Source organism: Castor canadensis, chromosome 6 (assembly GCF_047511655.1).
Source record: "Castor canadensis chromosome 6, mCasCan1.hap1v2, whole genome shotgun sequence".
Taxonomy (NCBI): Eukaryota; Metazoa; Chordata; class Mammalia; order Rodentia; family Castoridae; genus Castor; species Castor canadensis.
The window spans coordinates 100,938,201-100,962,659 of record NC_133391.1 but is presented as its reverse complement, the minus strand read 5'-3'; the positions used below and the strand labels follow the sequence as shown (position 1 = coordinate 100,962,659).

Here is a 24,459-nt window from a genome sequence, read left to right as displayed (position 1 = left end):
ATGGATCAACTGCATTGCCTTTTGTGGTATGGTTTTGTGGAAAGATTGACACACTTAACAAGACTGAGGACTCAAAGTTCTGCCAGCAAATAAATTGAATAATTTTAGACAAGCTACTTTTCACTGGGTCTTAGTTTTCCCATTTATAGTGTAAAGAGATTCATAAACACTAGTTGAGTGCTAGCCATTGTCAGCAGTTGAGGTAGCCATGGGATATGGAGAAAAAGCACAATCCTTTTCTGGTCTTGGAAGCTTATATTTAATTTTACTTTTTTCTCTCCCTCTACCCCCACCCCCTAGCTTCCCGGCAGAACCCATTCTGCCCTTTTCACCACTTATTGAAAAGTAAACATGACCAATAATAAAGACAAAGCATTTTTGCTGGTTGAGATAAGAATAGCTATACAGAGAGATTCCTAGCATTGCTTCCATGCACAAGTGTATTACAACCTGAATTGATTCATCTCTACTTGACCTCTTCACCACTTCCTGGTCACTTTCCCATATTGACATCTGTCATTTTAAGGTTACTGTATTAGCTCATCTACAGTGGGGACAGTTTCAAGTTTTGGGTTTCCTACCTATCCCCATTCCTTCTGTATGTGCTCTCCCCTTAGCGTGTGACCCAAGTTGAACAACATTACTGCATTTGCCTTAGGTCTAAAGTCCACATATGAGGGAAAACATATGATTTTTGGTCTTCTGAGCCTGGCTAACCTCATTCAGGGTGATGGCCTCCAGTTCCATACATTTACTTGCAAATGATAAGATTTCATTCTTCTTCAAGGCTGAGTAAAATTCCATTGTGTATAAATGCTACATTTTCTTAATTCATTCATCAGTAGTGGGGCATCTTGGCTATTTCCATAACTTGACTATTGTGAATAGTACTGCAATAAACATGGATGTGCAGGTGGAGCAACCTGAGTCTCATACCTTTGGGTATATCTGTAGGAGTAGGATTGCTGGATCATATGGCAGATCTATGTTTAGTTTTTTTAAAGAAGCCTCCATATTGTTTTCTAGAGTGTTTGTACTAGCTTGCATTACTGACAGCAGTGCATGAGGGTTCCTTTTTCCCCACATCCTCTCCAACACTTTTTGTTGGTGGTTTTAATGATAGCTATTCTAACAGGGGTGATGTGGAATCTTAGTGTGGTTTTGATTTGCATTTCCTTCATGGCCAGAGATGGTGAGCATTTTTTCATGTGTTTTTTGGCCATTTGAATTTCTTCTTTTGAAAAAGTTCTGTTTAGTTCAGTTACCCATTTCTTTATTGGTTCATTGATTTGGGGAGAATTTAGTTTTTTGAGCTCCCTGTATATTCTGGTTATCAGTCCTTTGTCTGATGTATAAATAGCAAATATTTTCTCCCACTCTGTGGGTGGTCTCTTCAGTTTAGAGACCATTTCTTTTGTTGTGCAGAAGCTTTTTAATTTTATGTAGTCACATTTGTCCATTCTTTCTCTTAATTGCTGAGTGGCTTGGGTTCTATTGAGGAAGTCATGCCTATACCTATTGCTTCCAGACTATTCCCTGCTCTTTCCTGTAGTAACTTCAGAGTATCGGGTCTGATATTAAGGTCCTTGATCCATTTTGAGGTGATACTGATGCACGGATGACACACACAAGAATTACAGGTTCTCAGGATTCTTGAGCCTGCTCTGAGAATGAAAGTACAGACAGACTCCCACAGCAGAGGTTGGAAAGATTTTATTTGTAGAGAAGAGAAGAGAAAGACTGCATATTGGTGAATGCAGGGGGACCTGAAATCTGGTGATTCTGTGGGTCAGGAAGTGTGGTTTTTTATAGCCTTTTTGCATTGCCTGAGGGCAGAGATGCTTTCAGATGCAGACAGGTGTTTCCTAGGGAGAAGTGTCTCTTGACCTCCCTCAGTCTGTCCTTCAATACTAGTACAGGGTGATAAACATGGATCTAGTTTCAGTTTTTTGCAGACAGATAACCACTTTTCCCAGCAACATTTGTTGAAGAGGCTGTTTTTTCTCCATCATATGTTTTTGGCACCTTTGTCAAAAATAAGGTGGGCATAGCTGTGTGGATTCAAGTCATAGTCCTCTATTCTTTTCCACTGCTCATCCTATCTGATTTTGTGCCAGTATCATGCTGTTTTTATTGTTATTGCTTTGTAATATAGTTTGAACTTGGGTATTGTGATACCCCCAGCATTGCTCTTTTTGCTGAGTATTGCCTTGCCTATTTGCAGTCTCTTGTGTTTCCAAATGAACTCTAGGGTAGATGTTTCAATCTCTGTGATGAATGTCATTGGGATTTTGATGGGAATAGATTACTTTTAGTAGTATAGCCATTTTTACTATGTTGATTCTACCAATCCATGAGCATGGGAGATCTCTCCACCTTCTATAGTCTTCCGTGATCGCTTTCTTCAGTGGTTTGTAATTCTCCTTCTAGAGATCATTCACATCCCTAGTTAAGTTTACACCTAGGTATTTGATTTTTTATTGAGGCTATTGTAAATTGAATTGGTTTTCTATATTCTTTCTCAATTTGCTTGTTGTTGGTGTATAGAAAATCTAATGATTTTTGTAAGTTGATATTGCATCCTGCCACCTTGCTGTAGCTGTTTATGGTGTCTAGGAGTTTTTGGGTGGAGTGTTTTGGGATTTTTGCGATATAGGATCATATCATTTACAAATAGGGATATTTTGACTATTTCTTTACATATTTGTATTCATTTTATTTCTTCTTCTTGCAGAATAGATCTGGCTAGGAATTCCAGGACTATGTTGAATAGGAATAGGAGTGGGGATAGTGGGCACCCTTGTCTTATTCCTGATTTTAGGTGAAATGGTTTCAGTTTTTTTCCACTAAGTATAATATTGGCTGTAGCTTTATCATATAGAGCCTTTACAATATTGAAGTACATTCCTTCTATTCCTAGTTTTCTAAGAGCTTTTATCATGAAGTGGTGTTGGATCTTATCAAAGGCTTTTTCTGCATTTCTTGAGATGATCAAGTGGTTTTTGTCTTTTCCTGTATTAATGTGCTGTGTTACATTTATAGATTTGTGTATGTTAAACCACTCCTGGATCCCTGGGATGAAGCCAACTTGGTTGTGGTGAATATTCTTTCTGATGTGTTGTTGGATTCAGTTTGCCATTATTTTATTGAGGATTTTTGCATAGATGTTCATTAGGAGATTGGCCTATAGTTCTCCTTTTTGTAGGTATTTTTGTCTGATTTTGGAATGAGTGTAATACTAGCTTCATATAATGAGTTAAGCAGTGTTTCTTCCCTTTCTATTTCATGGAAAAGTTAAAGGAGAGTTGGTATTAGTTCTTCTCTAAAGGTCTGATAAAATTCAGCTGAGACTCCATCAGGTCCTTTTTTGGGAGACTCTTTACTGCAGCTTCAATTTCATTTTGTGTTATAGCTCTATTCAGGTGACTAATATCCTCTTGGTTCAAGTTTGGATGGTCATAAGTATCTAGAAATTTTCCATCTCTTTAAGATTTTCAAATTTATTGTAATATAGGTTCTCAAAGTAGTCTCTGATGATTCCTTGGATTTCCATGATGTTTGTTTATTAACTCCCCTTTTGTATTTCTGATCTTACTGAGTTGGGTTTTTTTCTCTCCTCATTTTAGTCAGATTTACCAGGAGTCTGTCAATCTTGTTTATTTGTTCAAAGAACCAGCTATTTGTTTCATTTATTCTTTGTATTTTCCTGTTGTTGTTTCTATTTCATTAATTTCAGCCCTTGTTATTATTTCTCTCCTTTTAGGACTCCCTTTGCTGTGTCCCATACATTCAGGTAGGTTGTGTTTTCATTTCCATTAACTTCCAGGAACCTTTTAATGTTCTCTTTTATTTCATTAATAACCCACTGATCATTGAGCAATGATCACTTTCTGCTGTGTTTTTTTTGTTGATTTATAGTTTTAATGCATTGTGATCAGATAGAATGCATGAGATTATTTCTATTTTCTTGTATTTGCTGAGATTTGCTTTGTGCCCTAAGTTATTATCAATTTTGGAGAAGGTTCCATGGGCTGCTTAGAAGAGTATATATTGTGCAGAGAATGGATGAAATATTCTGTAGACATCAGCTAGGTCCATCTGATCTATGGTGTTATTTATATCCAGGATTTCTTTATTGATTTTTTGTTTGGATGACCTATCTATTGGTGATAGGGGGATATTAAAGTCTCCCACTACCACTGTGTTGGAGTCTATATATGCTTTTAGATCCTTCAGAATATGTTTGATGAAATTTGGTGCATATAGGTTGGTTAATTCTTATTTCATTTGAGTGTATTTTTGTTTTTATTAGTATGAAGTGTCCTTTATCTCATTGATCAATGTAAGTTTGAAGTCTATTTTCTCTGAGAAAAGTATTGCTACTCCTGCCCGTTTTCAGGGGCCATTGGCTTGGTAAATCTTCTAGCCTTTCACCCTAAGCCAGTGCTTGTTTCTGTAAATGAGATGGGCCTCCTGTAAACAACATATTGCTGGGTCTTCCTTTTTAATCCAGCTTACCAAATGGTGTCTTTTGATGGGGGAGTTAAGTACCTTAACATTCAGTGTTAATATTGATAGGTATGTGGTGATTCATATCATTTAGTTGTTTTCGTTTAGTGGTTTGATTGTGTGCAGCTGAATCAATGTTACTCTCTGATTCCTTATCTTTTCTTCTCCTTTTGTTTGGTGCTGCCTGTCCTGTCATGATTTTGTTTGCTTTCATTTTCTGTGTGCAGAATTCCTTGAAGAATCTTTTGTAGTGGTGGCTTGGTGGTCATATATTGTTTTAGTTTATGCTTATTTGGAAGACTTTTATTGCTCCATCTATTTTAAATGATAGTTTTGCTGGGTAGAATGTCCTAAGGTTGAACTTATTTTCATTCAGTGCCCAGAATACCTCACTCCCTGCCCTTCTTACTTTTAAGGTTTCAGTTCAGAAATCTGTTGTGATTTTAATGGGTTTACCTTTGTATGTATTTGTTTTTTCTCTCTTACAGCCTTCAATATTCTTTCTCTATTCTCTGTGCTTGTTGTTTTAGTGATAATATGTCTTGGGATAGTTCTATTTTGGTCAAATCTGCTTGGTATCCTGAGGCTTCCTGTACCTGAATGGGTATAGTTTTCTCTAGGTTTGGGAATTTATCTGTCATTTTGTTAAATATATTATGAATCCATTTTACTTGTACCTCTTTTCCTTCTTCAATGCCCATAGTTCTCTGGTTTGGTCTTTTCATAGAGTTGGTGAGTTATTCCATGTTCCTTTCACAGGTCTTGTGTTGTTTGACTAATAGCTCTTCAGTTTATCCTTTAATTTCAATTTTATTTTCAAGTTCTGAGATTCTGTCTTCTGCTTGTTCTAGTCTGCTGGAGTGGCCTTCCATTGTGTTGTGCTTCTGTTTCATTCTTTTTTCTGAGATTTTCCATATCATGGGTCACTTCCTCTTTAATATTATCTATTTTCATTTTAAATTCATTTATCTCTCTATTTATATGTTGTCTGTTTCACTTTGGTTTTTATTTAGGGCTACTATGATTTCATTTATTTGTTTTTGTGTTTTTTCATATTCTTTATTTTTGTTGTCTTGGAATTTTTTGAGTGCCTCCTGTACATTTTGGGTGACCTGTCTAGTAACATCTGTATGAAATTCTCCTTGAATACTTGCAGAATTTCTTCTTTGAGAATTTTCTTGTGGGCATCATTGGGTACCTTGGAATTGTTTATCTTTGTTTTGTTGGAGTCCAGACCTGGTATCCATTTCCTTCATTTCCCTCTTAAATGAGTGGGGGAGAATGGTTTCCAACCCTTTTATTTCTTCCCATAACTCCACTACTGTGGAGCTATGTTCTTGATAGGCTAGTTGATGGTTTCAGTCACCTGTTTTCTTTCCCTTGGTTTAATTTTGTTTTGTGACTGTATTGGGTTTTTAGCTATGTGTGTGTGTGTGCTATTTTTGTCTCTGGTCTGAGTGTAATTTAGTATTAACTAATTAACAATAATAAAACTAAAAAAATCCAAAGAAATCAATGGGAAGAGATGAACAAACAAACAGAAACAAACAGGAAACAAATGAACAAACAAAAACCTCCAGGTTCAGGAACAATAGAATTTCAGTCTTAAACTTCAGTTTAAGTTCTGGTATTACTCCTCCAGCATCCTCTCCTGGTGTTGGTATTTAAGCAGAACCTCTTTGTAGTCTCACCAGGTGGTTGGGTAGTTTTTTCTTTTTTCTTTTGTCTTTTAGCAGCAGCTGCTTGGTCAGGTCCTCCCTCAGTGACATGTGGTAGTTTCAGTTTGCATGTTGTCCTCAAGTTCTAGAAATCAGGTATGTAGTTCACCAGCTGCCCTGCCTGGGAGTTGGGTTTCCTCTGTGCTTGTTTAGTGGATGCTTGTTTCTTTGCCTTCCCCCATTTCTCTGGGGCAAGGTCCATGATCTGTCAGCCAGCCCCTTGCTGTCAGCGTGTTATGCCAGTTTGCTGTTTGTTTTTCAATTTTGCAGGGTTGTTTGACTTTGGATTTTGCTCACTGGCTCAGGAGATGAGCTTTGTGGTCTGGTACCTGCCCTACTTCAGGCTTCGGATCATCATCCACCTGCTGTTGGCCCTCCTGCCCTTCCAGCTGTTTATTTACTGATAGTTCATGCAGAGATTGGCTCCTTGCTCCTCCCCACTTCTCTGGTGAGCTTTCAGCAACTCTGCCGCCTCTGCTGTGTGCTAGTTCTCAGTTCCTTGTTTATGTTCAGTATTTTTTGTGGGAGGGTCAGTCCACTGAGGAGGCTATGCTGGCATATCCCAGGGGTGGCTGGGGGAATACCGCATGACACTTGGCACTCGCCTGTTTGGTCTGCTGAATGTCTCCCAAGTAGGTTTGGAGCCAGGGGCTGGTGCCGGTGGCAGCCCTCATGTTTTCTCAGTGTAGTGTGGCTTACAGAATCTTTCTATGGGCTAGGGGTTCAGCGTGTCGAAGTTTTGATTCTCCTTGGTGCTTTATTTTTGCAAAGTGTGGCTCCACCATCTCAGTAAGGTTTTTGATTCATGGAGCTCACACTGTCTGCTTCTGTACCCTAGTTGCCATCTTGGATCTTCCAAGCTTACATTTTGAAAATTCAGTCAGGCACCAAACAAGGACCGTGAGGTACTACAAGTGCTATGATTTTTGCCGATCCAAAAAGGGAAGAAAGAGGGAGAAGAAGAGTGTGCAATTTTATTTGAAATGGTGACATAAAAATAGAACAGTATTTGTGAGACAGCAGTTTATAAACAAGAAAAGCATGGTGGGAATTTTGAGGGCAACATACACCTCATCATAATATTGCATACACTGGCAAACCATCCAATTATCAAACATTAAGTGCCTAGGGATTTATGGGAAATCATATGCATTTGAGATGAATGGCAAATATCATACCAATCTTTGAAGCAAAAGGAGGACTATATAATTTCTTTCACTAAAATGATTTTAGTACTAAGTCCTTTAATAGAGTATTACCTTTATTGATATGAACATTTTTTAGTTGCTTTTTGCAATGATTTCTCATGTAACTGGTCAGTTAACAATGTTTGAGAAGTGTTCTCATATGAATGTTCTTATAATTGTATGTGGTTCTGATTTCAAACCAAGGTGAATGCTATAGCATCCCCAATACACTTATAAACTCTCACATTTCATGTTTAGCTGCATATTTTATTGGATCATTGCTAGAAAAATTAATCAATGATAGTGACATAAGGAATCAATAAGGAAAGCAAACATAATAAAAATAACAAATTAGAATAAACTCTTGATTACTATTTAAAAGAGTATAGTCCCTATTCAAGTTAAACTTTGGTCTTACTGTCCATTTTAGGTGAAACAAAACTAAACTATCTTCCTTGTAAAATCTCCTACCATGGAATATTGATCATTAAATTGCATATCAAGTTAAATTCCATGCTCCTGAGTTATTGAAGCATTCTGAACATCTAAATATTCAGAAACACTCTACTTAAATTTATGCATATAAATGACTAGAAATGTGTCCTAAAATAGATTACATCTCATCAAAAAGAAAATTATCATATGATTACATTAGTCAAATATAGTTTTTTCTTCATTGTTAATATAAATTAATTGTACAAAAAGTTTCATTGTGTTTAGCCCATAAATGCATACAATGTACTTTTATGAAATTCACAACTTACCTTTTCTTAGGCCCTCTTTCTCTTCCTTTTTAAAAATAGTATTTATCTGGTTTCATTTTCATATTTTCTTTCACCATCTCCTTAGTGCTTCTCACTTCTGCTGGTTACCTCCACCAGGCAGTCCTCCAATTAAAATCATCTTAATCATCATCACCACCACTACCCCATTGCCATCATCATCATCATCTTTATTTTAGGTCTAGATTCACATATAAGTGAAAGCATGCAATATTTAGTCTTTTGAGCTCAAAATTATGATCTCCAGTTGATCCATTTTGCTGAAAATGACTTTATTTACTTCTTCTTTATAACTGAATAATACTCCATTCTCTATATATACCACATTTTCTTTATCCATGCTTTGGTTTTTGGTACCTATGCTGATTCCATTGTTGGCTATTATGAATAGTGCTGTGATAAACATGGGCATGCAAGTATCTTTATAGTATGTTTATTTGCATTCTTTGGATATATGCATATATATATTTTATATTATTATAGAGTAAGATCATATGGTAGGTCTATTTTTAGCTTTTTGAGGAAACTTTATAATAATTTCCATACTGTTTGCACTAATATACATTCCCACCACTAGTTTATAATGGTTCATTTTTCCCTTGCTGGCATTTGTTATTAATTAATTTATTTTCTTGAAGATAGCCATGCTGACTGGAATGAGGTGGAATGTTGGTGTAGTTGTTATTTGTATTTCCTTTATAAATAAGGATTTTGAATATTTCTTCATGTTTTCTTTTTGGTTTTTGCTGGGACTGGAATTTGAACTCAAAGCTTCTCCAGTCCACTTCAGCCTCCCAAGAACTTAAGATTAATAGGATTACATGTGGATATATTCTACATTGCCCATAGTATTTGTCAGATCTAGAAGTTTTCTATTGGAGTCTTCAGGGTCTTTTGAGTTTAGAGTTATATCATCTACAAATGGGGATATAATTTGATTTCTTCCTTTCTATTGGTGTCCCTTTTCTTTTCTTTCTTCCTGTTGCCCAATTTTGGCTAGGAATTCAAAATATTGTATAACAATGGGGAATGTGTACTGCTTTTATTCACTCCTGAGTTTAGAGGATATTGTTTCAGCTTTTCACCATTTAGTATAATATTGACTGTAGGTTCATGAAATATAATCTCTTTTATGTTGAAGTACATTTCTTGTGCTCCTAGTTTCTTTTATCACTGAGGGACGTTTGTTTTCTGCATCTATTGAGATGATCAATGTGATTTTTGTCCTTGATCCTGTTTATGTGCTCATTACATTAATCAATTTGTGTGTGTTGTAGGGATGGTTTATCCTGAATCCCTAAAATGAAACCAATTTGATCATATTGTATGGTCTTTCTGATTTGTTGTTGAATTCAGTTTGCCTGTATTTTATTCAAAATTTTTGCATCTATGTTCATTAGAGATCGAGCTATAATTCTCTTTTTTTGTTGCATCCTTGTCTAGTTTGGAGTGAGTATAATATTGAATTTATAGAATCAGTTTGGTAGTCTTCCTTCCCTTTCTAGATTATGGGAAAGTTTGAGAAATGCTGGTGTTAGTCCTTCATTAATGGACTGATAGAATTCAGCAATCAATCCATTAGGTACTTGCTTTTCTTTCTTGGGAAAAAATTTTTTAATGCTTCAATTTTATTTCATGTATACATCTATTTATGTAGTTCATATCTTCTTGGTTCAATTTTGGTAGGTCAAATGCTTCTTGATTTTTCCAACTTATTTAAGTGTAGGTTTTCAAAGTATTCCCAATGGTCTTCTGGATTTCATCAGTATTTGTTGTGATATCCCCATTTTCATCTCTAATTTTATTGAATCTTTTCCCTCCTCCTTCTAATCAAATTGGCTAAGGGTTTATCTATTTTATTTATATTTTCAAAGAACCAACACTGTTTCATTGCTTCTTTGTATAGGTTTTCTTTTCTTTTATTTCTTTTGGTTGTTCTTGTTTGATTGGTTTTGGGTCTCTATTTCACTAACTTCAGTCTTTATTTTTATTATTTCTCTCCTGCTAATTCTGGGTTTAGTGTTTTCCTGCTATTCTAAGAACAAGAAATGCAGCATTATGTCATTTACCTGAGCTCTCTCTGTATTTTAAGTGTAGGCATTTATAGCTGTAAACTTCCCCCACAGCACTGATTTTGCTGTACCTCTTAGGTTCATATCCATTTTCCTTAGATCCCAGGAACTTTTTGATTTCTCCCTTACTTCTTCAATGACCTACTGGTTATTCAACAATATGATATTCAGTTTCCATATGTTTGAATATTTTCTGTTATTTTTTTTGTTATTAAGTTCTAATTTTATTCCATTGTGGTCTGATAGGATACAGGGAGTTATTTCAATTTTCTTATATTTGTTAAGATTTTCTTTTTGTACTAAAATATGTTCTATTTTGGAAAAAGTTCCATGGGCTACTCAGGAAAATGTGTATTGTGCTGCTCCTGGATGAAATATTCTGTAGATGTCTGGTTAAGTCATTTGGCCTATGGTGTCATTTCATTCTGATAGTTTTTTGTTGATATTTTGTCTAGATGACCTATCGATTGGTGAAAGTGGGAACTATCTGTGCTTTTAACTCCAGTAGTATTTGTTAAATTAATTTAGTTGTACCAACTTTGGGTGTATATAAGTTAACAATTGTTACTTCCTCTTGATATATTGTTTGTTTTATCAGTATGAAGTGACCTTCTTTGTCTCTGTTGAATAATTTAGTCTTAAAGTCTATTTTACCAGATGTAATTATAGGTAAGCTTGCTGCTTTCAGGGTCAATTCCCTCGGAAAATCATTTCCCAACCTTTTACACACAGCCAATATTTGTTTTTCTTGTCAAGATGTCTTTCTTGCTCTTGTAGGCAACAAATTACTGGGTCTTGCTTTTTAATCCAGCTCACCAGTCTTCAGTTTTTGACAGGGGAGTTACAATCATTAACATTCAGTGTTAATATTAAAAACTGTAATGGGTAATTCCCATCATTTTGTTACTTCTGTGTGTGTGTGTGCATGTGTGTGTGAGTGTTTGATCTTTTCCTAGTCTTTATTTGCTTATCTGCTATCTTTGTTAGATTTATTTTATTCCAAAACTTTCAAGGCTGTTTATCTTCATCTTCTGTGCATAAAATTCCTATGCATATCTTCTGGAGTGCTGGTTTAGTGACCATAAATTGTTTTAGTTTCATTTATCATGGAAGGGTTTTATTTGTCCTTCATTTATGAAAGATAGCTTTGGTGGGTAGAATAGTCTAGGTTTGAAATTATTTCCTTTCAGTGCATGAAATACCTCATTCCATGACCTCCTTCCTTTTGAGATTTCTGTTTAGAAATATGCTGTTATTGTGATGGTTTTGCCTTTATAAGTGATTTGACATTTCTCCCTTACAGATTTTAATATTCTGTCCTTGTTCTCTGTGCTTAATGCCTTCACTATAATATGCCATGGAAAGGTTGTATTTTGACCATGTCTGTTTGGTGTCCCAGAAGCCTCCTATAGCAGATGGATAGTTGTTTCTCAAAATTTGTCAAGTTTTGTGCTATTATTTTGTTGAATATGTTTCCTATGCCTTTAGCTTGAACTTCAATGCTCATGATGTGTAGGTTTGGTCTTTTAATGGACTCAGTGTTTTTACCTATTCCATTTGTATTTTTTCATGTATGTATGTATTAACCTGTTTTTTTCTATTCTACATACTTTGTCTTCAAGTCATGAAATTCTTTTAACTGAAGGTTTCTACTTAAAGAGTTTTTTTCACAGTTTCAACTTTTTTGAGGCTTTCTATATCATTATTAAATTTTCCTTTCACATTTTATATTGTCTTTCTTATTTGATTTTTCTGTTTATTTGTATCTTTGAATTCATTCTAATGTTTGTAGCCTCTTTGAGTTAATTTGGTTGTTTTCTTGCATTCACATTCATTTCATTATCTGTTCATTCTTATTTTCTTTGATTTCATTGACTTATTTTTGCAATAATTTCACTAATCATTCTTATCATCATTTGTGTAAGCTCAGAAATTTAAGTTTCCCCTTCCCTATCCATCAGATATGTATTGTGATTCTTGAAATTCTGAGGAATGATATTCTCCTACCTTTTTTGTATATCTTATGCATCTATTTTGAGATTTGCTCATTTGTAGTTGATTCCTTGACTCTTTAAAATTACTAAAACTTATTTGATGTATATGAATCCCATGACCTATAACTATGACCATTACAATAAACAATATCTTTACTTCCCATTCGTATTCTTCTAAGTAATAGATATTCTTTGCAAGTGGTATGAGTTCAATATTATGTTGAAATTTTTGTTTCTCACAAATTATAATTGATTAAATATTGGATGACAAAGTGAATTCAGACATTATTAGCTTTTTTTCCCTATCACACTTACAAAGCTTTAAGTACAAATTTCCAAACAGAATCCATAAAATCCTGAACCATCTCATCATTAGTAACTCTCTGGGCTTAACTGTGTAGATTTCACAGTATACAATTCATAATGGATTTCTGTATTTCATTTTTCAGTTCACTCCTAGTAGAATGTTCATGCAAGTATGTTTTCAGTCCCTACAACTCTCCAAACCCAATTCTTTGCCAAGTTAATATTTACTCACCTTTCATATCTCACATTTAAATTTTTCAAGTGCTATCTCATCTCCTTCAGAAGTCAAATAATTTAATATAGACTCTCACTATGACACCATATATCTAAATCACCTCTTGCATGTTTATAAGAATTATAATTTTATGTTGATTAGCTCAGTATGTGATTAGTATCTGTATTTAACCATTCAACCATAAACTTATTGGTTAAATGGAGATATGTGTACATATAAATTTACAAAAACAAAACTGTGTAATTATTTTAAAGTGTTTTGTGGAAAATGGATAAAAAGTTTGATTCTACTGAATCAAAGAATGAAGATTTTCATGTCAGCATCTCAGTGCATAGTATTTTTCATGAGTTTTATGCTCATGAAAAGGATCCTGAGACTAAGAGATCCTGGGACCTTAACCTGCACAATCTCAGACAATTACTCCAAATATTCATGGCAGCAAGGATCGGTAATACTTCTTTTTCTGCCAACCAAGACATTGCCAACACATAAGGGGCATATAATATTCATTAACCAACCCTTAAACTAACTTTTTGTAGTGTATAACAGCCCGGCACAGAGTCAGGCAGCTACTGCCAGCCTGCATGTCTGTTTGCCAGCTGGAAACAGCTGGGAGCCCTGGCTGAACTGCTGCTCTTTTTCTATTTTTCTCTCTCTCTTAATTCTCTCCCACTTAGGTCTGTAAAGCTACAACACAATGCAGAGAATGACAGAGTCCTGCAAGCATCTGGGAATACCTGGATATGCCATAATACATGTGGACACAGAACCTCGAACTGCTGCCTGCCTGCACAGACCTCGCTCCATGCAGGTGTATACACAACCTCACCAACAATAATACAACACAGAGAACTGCAGAAAGAGAGTTGCTGTAAGCATCTGGAAGTCCAGGACCCACCAAACATAAGTGGACACATAACCTCTACCTGCTGCCTATAGCCTGCCCTCACTGCCCTGTAGCTGATCCTTTTTCAACCAAGTGAATCAGCTAACCCACCAGGTGAGTATGACATATTGTCTGGGATGGGACCACATATTCTAGCACAGCTGGGGAGCTGAATGCATCCATTCTGGACAAAAAAGGTGGCTAAATACACAGAGGGCATATTTCCCCTATGCCTGGCAGGGGAAGGGGCAGAACATGGAGCTGAAATAGACCACACAGGGGTGGAGTGACTCAGAAGCCTCTGTGGGTAAAGCCAGTCACTACACTCCCTTGGACAAGCTGGGAGCAAGCTGAAACTGACAATCTCACCAAGAGTAAAGCTCATTTGTAACTCATAGACTTGCCATCTGAGTGGAAGGGGCTTGTGACTGCTCATTTACCAACCCCTCATGGGACCACTTTTGAGAACCTGCCTGGTCCAGAGTCTGCTCCACTCCACTAATTAAGTCTGGACTCAAACACCCAGAGCTGAGCTACAACAAAGCTGTACAAAAAGGAAGAGCAACACTCATTGCTATGCAACTCTACATATCGACCTTAAGAAGGGACTCCTGACCAAATCCCTTATAAAAAATAAAGGCCTCAAACCTCAACCTGAAATCAAATGAAAGATTCTAGAACATTTATATGTATTTTACTTTTATTTTATTTTAATTTTTTTTGTATTTTTCAATTAAAATTTTTATTTTCCTCATTTTTTCTTCTTATCTCCCTTATCCATTCTGTCCTAACAGTAACTCACTTGGCCCTTTATTACCCTACTTTCTTTCTCTACTCCAATTTTTTCTTTCTCACCTCTTTCCAACTTCTCCCCCTTCATTTTCCTCTCCTCATCTTCTTCTCCTCTCCATCTCCTCCCACTAGCTGGATGTCCTCAAAGTGCACCACACATTGAGCAGTCTATTTTACCAATTTATCCCACCCTTTGTATCCCTCAGCAATCCTTGACAATAGCAGCCTCTTCCACAATGACTGACATACACCTCAACACACACTAGGAACTTAGAACCCTAGAACCTTCAGGCCTCACACCCCTTCTCCCTCATCCCATCCCCCTTCATGCCCCTTCATCCATTGTCAGCTCTTTCAGAACCTAAGTATCCATCTCTACCTAAACAAATATTTTCCTCCCAATCTCTATGGCTTATAGATAATATCACAAATGGATTACTACATGTTTTGTAAATAATTGGTCCAGCATCAAATCAGGGAATTTGTTATTGCTAATATATTGTGCCTAGGCAAGGAACAGAAATAGCACGTCAATTTAGCTAACAACTAAGCCAATCATAGCACAGTAATTGAGTCAAGGGGAAGAAAACAGGTGATTAAAATCCCAACTTAGCCACTCAACGACATAGGTACACAGCAAATCATAGAAGCATGGGGAGAAGGAGGCCAGGAAATCCTCCCCACCAAAAGAACAAAAATACAATAGAGGATTTAGTGGGAAATGAAGAAAATAAATACCTAGTTCCTGACCCCAAAAGAATGATGCTAATTATAACCAATGAGCCAAAAGATGTCGATAAAAAAAAAACTCTCAAAAAGGAAATTATGAATGAAATCATTGAGATAGTGATGGAGAAGCTACAAGACATGATGAAATAGAAAGCACAAGAAGAACTTAAACAATATGAAGACAGCACAAATAAAAAACTTGAGAAGATACAGAAACAACTAAATCAAAACTGAGAGGATTTCAACAAACTTCAAAGTGGAAAAAAAAAGAAATGGTAAAAAAGAGAGAAATTAAATAAACACAACAAAATATATGAAAGAGGAATTTAACAAAGATGTGGAAAACCTCAGAAAAAAAAATCAAACAGAAGCCCTGGAAACAGAAATTTCCTTAAATCAAATAAAATATATAGGGGAAAGCCACTCCAACAGACTAGAACAAATGGAAGACAGAATCTCAGGACTTGAAGACAAAACAGATATTAAAGAAAAAACAGAAAAACTCTTAGACAAAAGACTCAAAACTTGTGAATGGAATATGCAAGAACTCAGTGACTCCATCAAAAGACCAAACCTGTGAATCATGGGTATCAAAGGAGCAGAGGTGCAAGACAAATGGATACATAATATAATTAACAAAATAATAGCAGAAAATTTTCCACATCTCAAGAAAGAGTTGTTTGCTAAGGTACAAGAAGTCTCCAGGACACCAAACAGGCTTGACCAAAATAGAACCTCTCCATGGCATATTACTGTTAAAACAACTAGAAGAGAACAGAGAAAGAATATCAAGGGCTGTAAGAGAGAAAACACAAGTAACACATAAAGGTAAACCCATCAAAATCACAGCCAACTTCTCAACTGAGACCTTAAAACCAGAAAGGGTATGGAGGGAGGTATTTTGACCACTGAAAGAAAACAATTTTAATTCTAAAATACTGTACTGAGCAAAACTATCATTCAAAATTTATGGAGGAATATAAGTCTTTCATGTTAAACAGGTAGCAAAACAATATATGACCACCAAACTACCACTACAGAAGATTCTAAACAGAATCCTATACTCAGAAGATGAAAACAAATATAATCACGAAAGGAAGTATTAAACCTCATGAGAAGAACAGACAAGCACACAGAGACTAGTGTTGTACAAATCCTTAAACAACAAAAACAACTAAATGACAACTAAATGACCCAATATTGAAATGGGCACCTGAATTGAAAAAAACTTTTTCAAAGAAAGCGGTCCAATTGGCTAAAAAAAAACATGGATAAAAATGCTCACCATCCCTAGCCACAAAGGAAATGCAAATCAAAACCACACTAAGATTCCATCTCATTCCTGTTAGAAAAGCTGCCATCAAGAACATCAACAACAACAAGTGTTGGTGAGGATGTGGAGAAAAAGGAACCTTCATACAATGCTGGTGGGCATGTAATCTATTACAAAAACTATGGAAAAAAGTATGGAGTCTCCTTAAAAAACAAAAAATAGATGATCCAGCAATACCACTCCTAGGGATATACCCAAAGGAATGTGAGTCAGGTTATGACAAAGGCACCTGCACACCCATGTTTATTGCAGCACTATTCACAATAGCTAAGCTATGGAAACAGCCAGGATGCACCTCTACTGATTTATGGATTAAGAAAATGTGGTATTTATACACAATAGAATTTTACTCAGCCACAAAGAAGAATGAAATTTTGTCATTTGCAGATAAATGGATGGAAACTGGAGAATATCATCTTAGGTAAAATTGGCCAGGCTCAGAAGGCCAAAAATTGCTTGTTTTCCCTCATATGTGGATTGTAGATCTAGAACAAATGCAGCAATATTATGGGACACAAGTCAGACTAAGGATAGGCTATGCGAGAGAGAGAGAGGGGAAGGGAAAGAAACCAAAAACTTGAATAACATTGATATGCTCACTGTACAGGAATGAATATAGAAATTTTAAACTGTCTGGGGCCACCATGGGAAGTGGAACAAGGAGTAGTGAAGAGGACTGGAAGAGGTGAATCAATTGGAGCTGTAATACATGCATGGAAACAACACAAGGAAATTCTCTGTGTAGTTATCTTTATCTCAAACCACCAAAAATGTCATGTTTCTCATTTTGTTTTTTATGATTTTTCTTCTACAAATCAAAGAATAGGAGGGCAGCACAGGTTCTGCCCAGAGGGAGGTGGTGGGGATGGAGATGGTGGTTACCAGTGGGAGGGGGAGGTGGTGAGGAAAGGAGTAGGTGGATGAATATGATGCAAACAATGTATATACATTTATGTAAAGCAAAATGATACCTGTTGAAACTATTCCAGGAATCAGGGGAGTGGGGAAGGGAGAGAGAAGTGGAAGGGAGAATTCAAGTATGGTATATATGATACATTGTAAGAACCTTTGTAAATTCTCCTATGTACACGTCTCAGCACAACAGTAAAAGAAAAAGTATACTGAATATCATTTAGTAATATTGTAAGAACCTTTGTAAATTCTCCTATGTACAACAGAAAAAGAAAAAGTATACTGAATGTCATTTAGTAATATTTCATGGATGTCTTAAATTCTACATTTACCAAAATGATTTTTATTATTTTTACTCCTCTCAGTGTTTATTGCCTCTGTATTTCTTATAACTTTATCCTTAATATTATTGCTACAGGGTTGTTCTTTTTGAAATTTCCTGAACTATCCTGGTAAACTTGCAACAAAAGATTTCTAAACATTCTCCATACCCTATTAAAAATGGAAGATTAATCATGATCCTATCAGTAATGGTGGATCACTGAAGCCATGTTTTTCAGTAAGGGGATGCCTCACTGCAGTGGAGAAGGAACACATGTACATGTAAGTCCCATTTTGATCATCAGAAACACCACCTATTACATGTAATTATCAAGCTTACATGAATAAGGTTTTCATTGTTTCTTAACATAAGAATCTTGGAGAAGTTGTGCTATAGACAGCATAAAGATATCAGCTGACTGCAATTTTCTTAGAAATTAAGTATATAAAATAGTTATTCCATTCTAAGAATCAGCTCCTTACTTAAGGCAGAAGGAAGGGGCAAAGAGAAGCACCAGTAAAATGTCTTTTTCATCAGGGAAATCCTCCCAGAATCCTTGAGCAGATTAACAGTTTATCCTATTGGACTGACTAGTAACATGTCAACTGTTCATTGCAAGAAAGACAAGTTAAAAAAGTATTTTTCTAATACTCTAGAGTGGATAAACAAAGAAGGGAACATAATCAGAAACAGGAGTTGAGCTAGACAACACCTGCTGTCTGCTATCCAGATATCGCATGTGCTAAGAATCACTGTATGAAGGTCCCCGCCCTAACCACTCTACTCTCTGATTCTTGTTCATCTCTGCAACCAAAGTGCTCTTCCCTTTAAACAATGTGACCATGCACAATCTTACCTACCATGTTTAGTGCATGCTTTTCTATACACCAGCAGCTCTAATTTGTTAATATGTTAATTGCAGTGATGGGATATGTTAGGCTCAGAAGTGCACCATGAGCACTTTTGTGAATGATTTATTTCCCCCAAGTCAGCTTGGGTAGAATAAAAGTTAAGGTCATCCTGTTTCCATTTGTTTATTTTTGTATGATGTTTTAGATTACATGTAAAGGAGCCAATATGGATACAGCATAAGAACTTATACTAACCAAGGGGTTTTATCATGTATGCAAATATCATCAGTCAAGAATGCAAATATCACAGTTGAGAACCACTTATTTGCACAATAAAGTTCAAAATCCTTCATGTGAATCAGAACATTCTTGGTGGTCTTTTTCTTACCAACCTTTTCAAAGAGACTCCTGTAGTCACTGGACTTCTTAGTTTTACAGTGCACCCTGGACTTTGTTATGGCTTTGTTTTATATTTTAATACATTTTTTCCTTTCCAAAACAAATTGTACAGTTATTTTTAAGAATCATTCTGTTGCATTGTCTCTTTCTATTTATTTATTTATTTGCAGTAGTGAGGATCAAACACAGGACTTCGAGCATACTAGGTAAACACTCTACTATTGAGCTGTCCAAGCTATTCATAAATACAAATTAAATGTAATTTCTTTCACAAGTTCTTGATTTCCCATCAAGAATGATTCTCTCCCTGTAGCCCCCAGAGTGCCTTACCCACACTATTACAAAGATAGTGATTGCTTTATTTCATGCCTTTTCTCTTTAGACTATGACAGTTTATGTAAGTCACAAATGTTTCATGTTATTTTGTTTTGTTTTATTTTAGTTTTTGGCAGTGCTGGTGTTTGAATTCAGGACCCTTTGCTTGCTAGACAGCCACTCTACCAGTTGAACAACACTCCTGTACCTTTTGCTTTAGCTATTTTTCTTTTTATAATTTTTATTTTATTCATATGTGCATACAATGTTTGGGTCATTTCTTCCCCCTTCCCCCCACCCCCTCCTTTACCCCCCATTCCCTCCCTTACCCCCCCACACCCTCAATACCAGGCAGAAACTATTTTGCCCTTATCTCTAATTTTGTTGAAGAGAGAGTAGAAGCAATAATAGGAAGGAACAAGGGTTTTTACTAGTTGAGATAAGGATAGCTATATAGGGAGTTCACTTGCATTGATTTCCTGTGCATGTGTGTTACCTTCTAGGTTAATTCTTCTTGAGCTAACCTTTTCTCTAGTTCCTGGTCCCCTTCTCCTATTGGCCTCAGTTGCTTTAAGGTATCTGCTTTAGTTTCTCTGCATTGAGGGCAACAAATGCTATCTAGTTTTTTAGGTGTCTTACCTATCCTCATATCTTCCTTGTGTGCTCTCGCTTTTATCTTGTGATCAAAATCCAATCACCTTGTTGTGTTTGCCCTTGATCTAATGTCTGCATATGAGGGAGAACATCCGATTTTTGGTCTTTTGGGCCAGGCTAACCTCATTCAGAATGATGTTCTCCAATTCCATCCATTTACCAGCGAATTCTTCTTCATGGCTGCATAAAATTCCATTGTGTATAGATACCACATTTTCTTAATACATTAATCAGTATGGGGCATCTTGGCTGTTTCCATACTTGGCTATTGTGAATAGTGCCGCAATAAACATGGGTGTGCAGGTGCCTCTGGAGTAACCTGTGTCACAGTCTTTTGGGTATATCCCCAAAAGTGGTATTGCTGGATCATATGGTAGATCAATGTTTAGATTTTTAAGTAGCCTCCAAATTTTTTTCCAGAGTGGTTGTACTAGTTTGCATTCCCACCAGCAGTGTAAGAGGGTTCCTTTTTCCCTGCATCCTCACCAACACCTGTTGTTAGTGGTGTTGTTTAGCTATTTTTCAGGTAGGGTTTTGCATTGTTTGCTCAGGCCAGCCTGGACCATTGTCCTTCTACTTACACTCCCATTTAGGTGGGATGACAGCCATGAACTGCCATACCCAGCTTATTAATTGAGATGGGGTTTCACTAAATTTTGCTCCCAGCTGAACCTCAATCCTCCTGACCTCTGTCTACCAGGTAGTTGAACTTAACTTTTATGTTTTTAACCAGTATAACTTTCTGGCACAAAACATCCACCTATTCATTGACTTATTCAGGATATGGTTATGGTCAATATAAGAAATCTTCATTTTGACAAACTGTCTTATTGGGAATCTGGATAAGGATTAACCCTCTTATGCTTCTAAATTAAGCTTTATTTGTTGCTGCAATTTAGATTAGCTAATGATATCTGTTGATTTAATACAAAACACAAATACTATATAGTTTTGAAATTTTTTTCTTCTATTCAAGATATTACAAAGATAACTTCTGTGAATCACCTGCCAACTTAAGTAATATCATTGCATGGGTGCTGCACAGCATCCAAGCTGCTAATTGAAAAAGTCTTGGTGAATATTTTGTTACTAGTGTGCAATTAGTAAATGTAATAATAATTAAAACCATCCATTTCCTTGATTATATTCTTGAATTTAGAATTCACACCTCTTTTTATGTGTTCCATTCTTACTATTTGCATCCACATGTACTTATTTATTCATTTCTATGCACTAGATTCTTTTTTTTTCTGTGGTTGTACTGGGATTAGCACTTAGGGCACTACTGCTTGAGGTATACCTCCAGCCCTTTTTGTTTTGGTTGTTTGGGATATAGGATCTCACTTTTTGTCCAGACCAGCCCCTGGACCACTATTTTCCAATTTATGCTTTTTGCTACAAATAGGATAACACACATTTGCACCACATTCAACTTTTTTTCTGTTGATATGGGGTCTCCTGAACATTTTTGCCCTGGTTGGTCTAGAACCACAATCCTTTCATCTTGGCTTTTGTATAGCTGGGATGGCAGGAATGTACCACTGTGACCTGCTGTTGGTTGAGATGAGGGTCTCACAAACTTTTTGCCCACAATGGCCTCAAACCATAATCCTCCAGATCTCAACTTCTCAAGCAACTAGGATTACTAATGTGGGCCAATGGCATTTGGCTTATACACTAGGTTCTTGCTGTTCAACTTGTGACCCTTAGACTGGAGGACCAGCAACATCAGTCTCTGTGTGGAGCTAGAGAATAATGAAAATTTTAGGTTTTCACCAAAGACCTACTAAATTAGAATGTGTACTATAATGAGAACCCCAATTAATTCCATGTACACTAAAGTTTGAAAAGCAATGCTGTTTCACATGCTTGGAATTCAGAGATGATCTAAATGCTAACTCAAAGCCAAAAATCTTATACCTAATCTTCATGAAAATACAGCCTCATTGGTATGATAGAACTCAATACATTAATAAACACATACATAACTACAAATTGTAGCTATGAAATGGAGTGAGAGAGCAACAGAAGACAATGTGGAATAGATAATCATACATAATCTTTTCTTTTGTCTGTTACATGTAACCTGAGGCTAAACTACTTGAATGAACAGAAGCCAGAATGGAGAAGTCATAGCTTTCCAGGGTAAGGGACTGTGTGCAAATATTCTAGGTCTATAAGTTGTCATTTTGATGAATTGTTATCAGACTGGAGCAAAATGAGTGAGAAGGAGTGGGTTAATTTTTAAGTATTGTGAAAGTTCTTTATTATAGTATGTTTTCAACATGTACAATTAATTTTAAGTGACTTTAGGAATCAGAAAATAAACCAAGAAATCCTGGATGTTTATCCTAATGCATGTTATTCATGGCTTTGACCTTCACTGTAAAATAGTTACAAGGAAGAGCATAAACTAACATTACTCAGTATACCAGGATGGAATGGAGAATTACTTTATTTTGTAATTGTGATAAAAACATGGGATCAAATCAATAATATTTTAGGTATATGGTACAGTACTGTGAATATATGCTCAGTGTTGCACAGCAGATCTTAGGAACTTTTTCATTGTTCATGACTGAAACCTTACACTGATTGATACCTCAACACTTCCTCCATCTCTAGTCCTTAGGAACTACTATCCTTCTTTCTGTCTCCATGAGTTTAACTATTTATAGATACTTATATAAGTGGAATCATGCAATATTTGTCATCCTGAGACTGACAGAATAATGTCCTAAAGATTCATCATCATTGGAACTGGAATAGGACTTCTATTTTTTTGTAGCTGAATGATATTCAGCCATATGAACATATCATATTTTCTTTATCCACTTTTTCTCTATGTGGATAGCTAAGTTGTTTCTACCTCTTGGGTATAGATAACGATGCCATGAAAATGAGAGTGCAAATGCCTCTTTGAAACCCTAATTTGATTCTTTTGGATTACTTCACAGAAGGAACATACTGGAAGGCAAATATGCTCCAATCAACAGTGCAGGATGGTTCAGTATCTCCACATCCTAGATAACATTTGATATTTTATGTTCTTTTGTTTTGATAATGTCCACTTTAAAAAGTATGAGGGAGGTGGAATTTCACTGTGATTTTTATATTCTTTTCTTCATATATAGCATTGAGAATCTTTTCATTTACATGTTGGCTGTTTGAGTTTGTTCATTTGATAAATATTTATTCAAGTCACTTGCCCATGCTTTACTTGGGTTATTAATGTTTCTATTTTTACATTGAGTTGTAGTTCTTTATGTATTTTGGATATTGACCCTTTATCAGAAATATGGCTTAAATGTATTTTCAACCACTTGGTAAGTTTTTTTGTTTTTTTCCATTCTGCTATTTCCTGAGCTGCACAGAAAATTTTTAATTTGATGTAGGCTGACATGTATATATTTGTGATTTCTTATATTTTTGTTGTCATATCTAAAAAGTGATTTCTCACAACAATGTTAATAAACTCTTTCCCTGTGCTCTAGTCATGTTCCAGTTTCAGTGTTACATTTAAATTTTTCATCCATTTTCAGTTTCTTTTTGGGTTGAGTGAAAAATAAAGATTAAATTTCTTTTTTCATTGTATATAGACATCTAGTTTTCCTGGACTCATTTAGGGAAGAGATTGTTCTTTCCTGGCATCTTTAAAGATTGGTTGACTGTGTATTCATGGATTTATTTCTGGGCTTTCTACTCTGCTTCATCAAACCATGCGTGTCTTTTTATTAGAACCATAAAATTTGACTACTGTGATTTTTAAATTTCTTTGTTTTGCAACAAACAAAGTTTGTTCTCCAGTTTTGTTCTTTTCTCAAGATTGTTTTGACTATTTGAGATTCTTTATGGAATTTGGAATTTATTTATTTGAACTATGACATTGGAAGTTCGATAAGGATTGCACTGAACGGAACATCATATGAGTTTGTACACACATTTTAACAGTTTGTTTTCAAATTCATGAGTGAAGGATGCTGTTACTTTTATTTGTGTCATTTTAAATCTTATTTAGCAATACTTAGTATTTTCAGCATCAAAGTATTTCACCACTTTTATTTAGCTTATTTCTAAAGATTTTATTCTTTAGAAAATCTAAAAAAAGAATCTAAAGATTCTTTTCTTAATTTTTTCAGATGGTTTTTGGTATATAAAAACACAACTGCTAATTATATTGATTTTGTATCTTGTAACATTATTGTATTTGTTTATTCATTATAAAAGTATGTGTGTGTATAGTCTTCAGTATTTTTACATATAAGCTCATGTTATCTACAAATAATTTTACTTCTTCCTATATTACTTTGGTGCCATTTTCCATTTTCTGCGAAATTTGCTGACTACAGATTCTAATGCTTCATTAAATAGAAGTGATGAGAGTATACATCCTTTAATTGTTATGTTAGAGAGGAAAATTTCACCACTGAGGATGATACAACTAAGAACTTCTTATGTATGCC

The 24,459-nt window shown here is 35.6% G+C and overlaps 1 long non-coding RNA gene across 3 annotated transcripts; it reads left to right on the top strand.

The window, feature by feature from the left end:
• The first annotated feature begins 3,430 nt into the window (after positions 1-3,430).
• LOC141424169 (uncharacterized) lies at positions 3,431-23,971 on the top strand. 3 transcript variants are annotated; one of them, XR_012449108.1, is made up of 6 exons: positions 5,528-6,323; positions 6,498-6,675; positions 13,481-13,803; positions 17,874-18,058; positions 22,088-22,141; positions 22,954-23,971. It is a non-coding gene; the product is annotated as an uncharacterized lncRNA (long non-coding RNA). The 3 variants fall into 3 exon arrangements; XR_012449109.1 differs by lacking the exons at positions 5,528-6,323; positions 6,498-6,675 and adding an exon at positions 3,431-3,793; XR_012449107.1 differs by having other exon boundaries at positions 5,528-6,675.
• Positions 23,972-24,459: the final 488 nt, after the last annotated feature.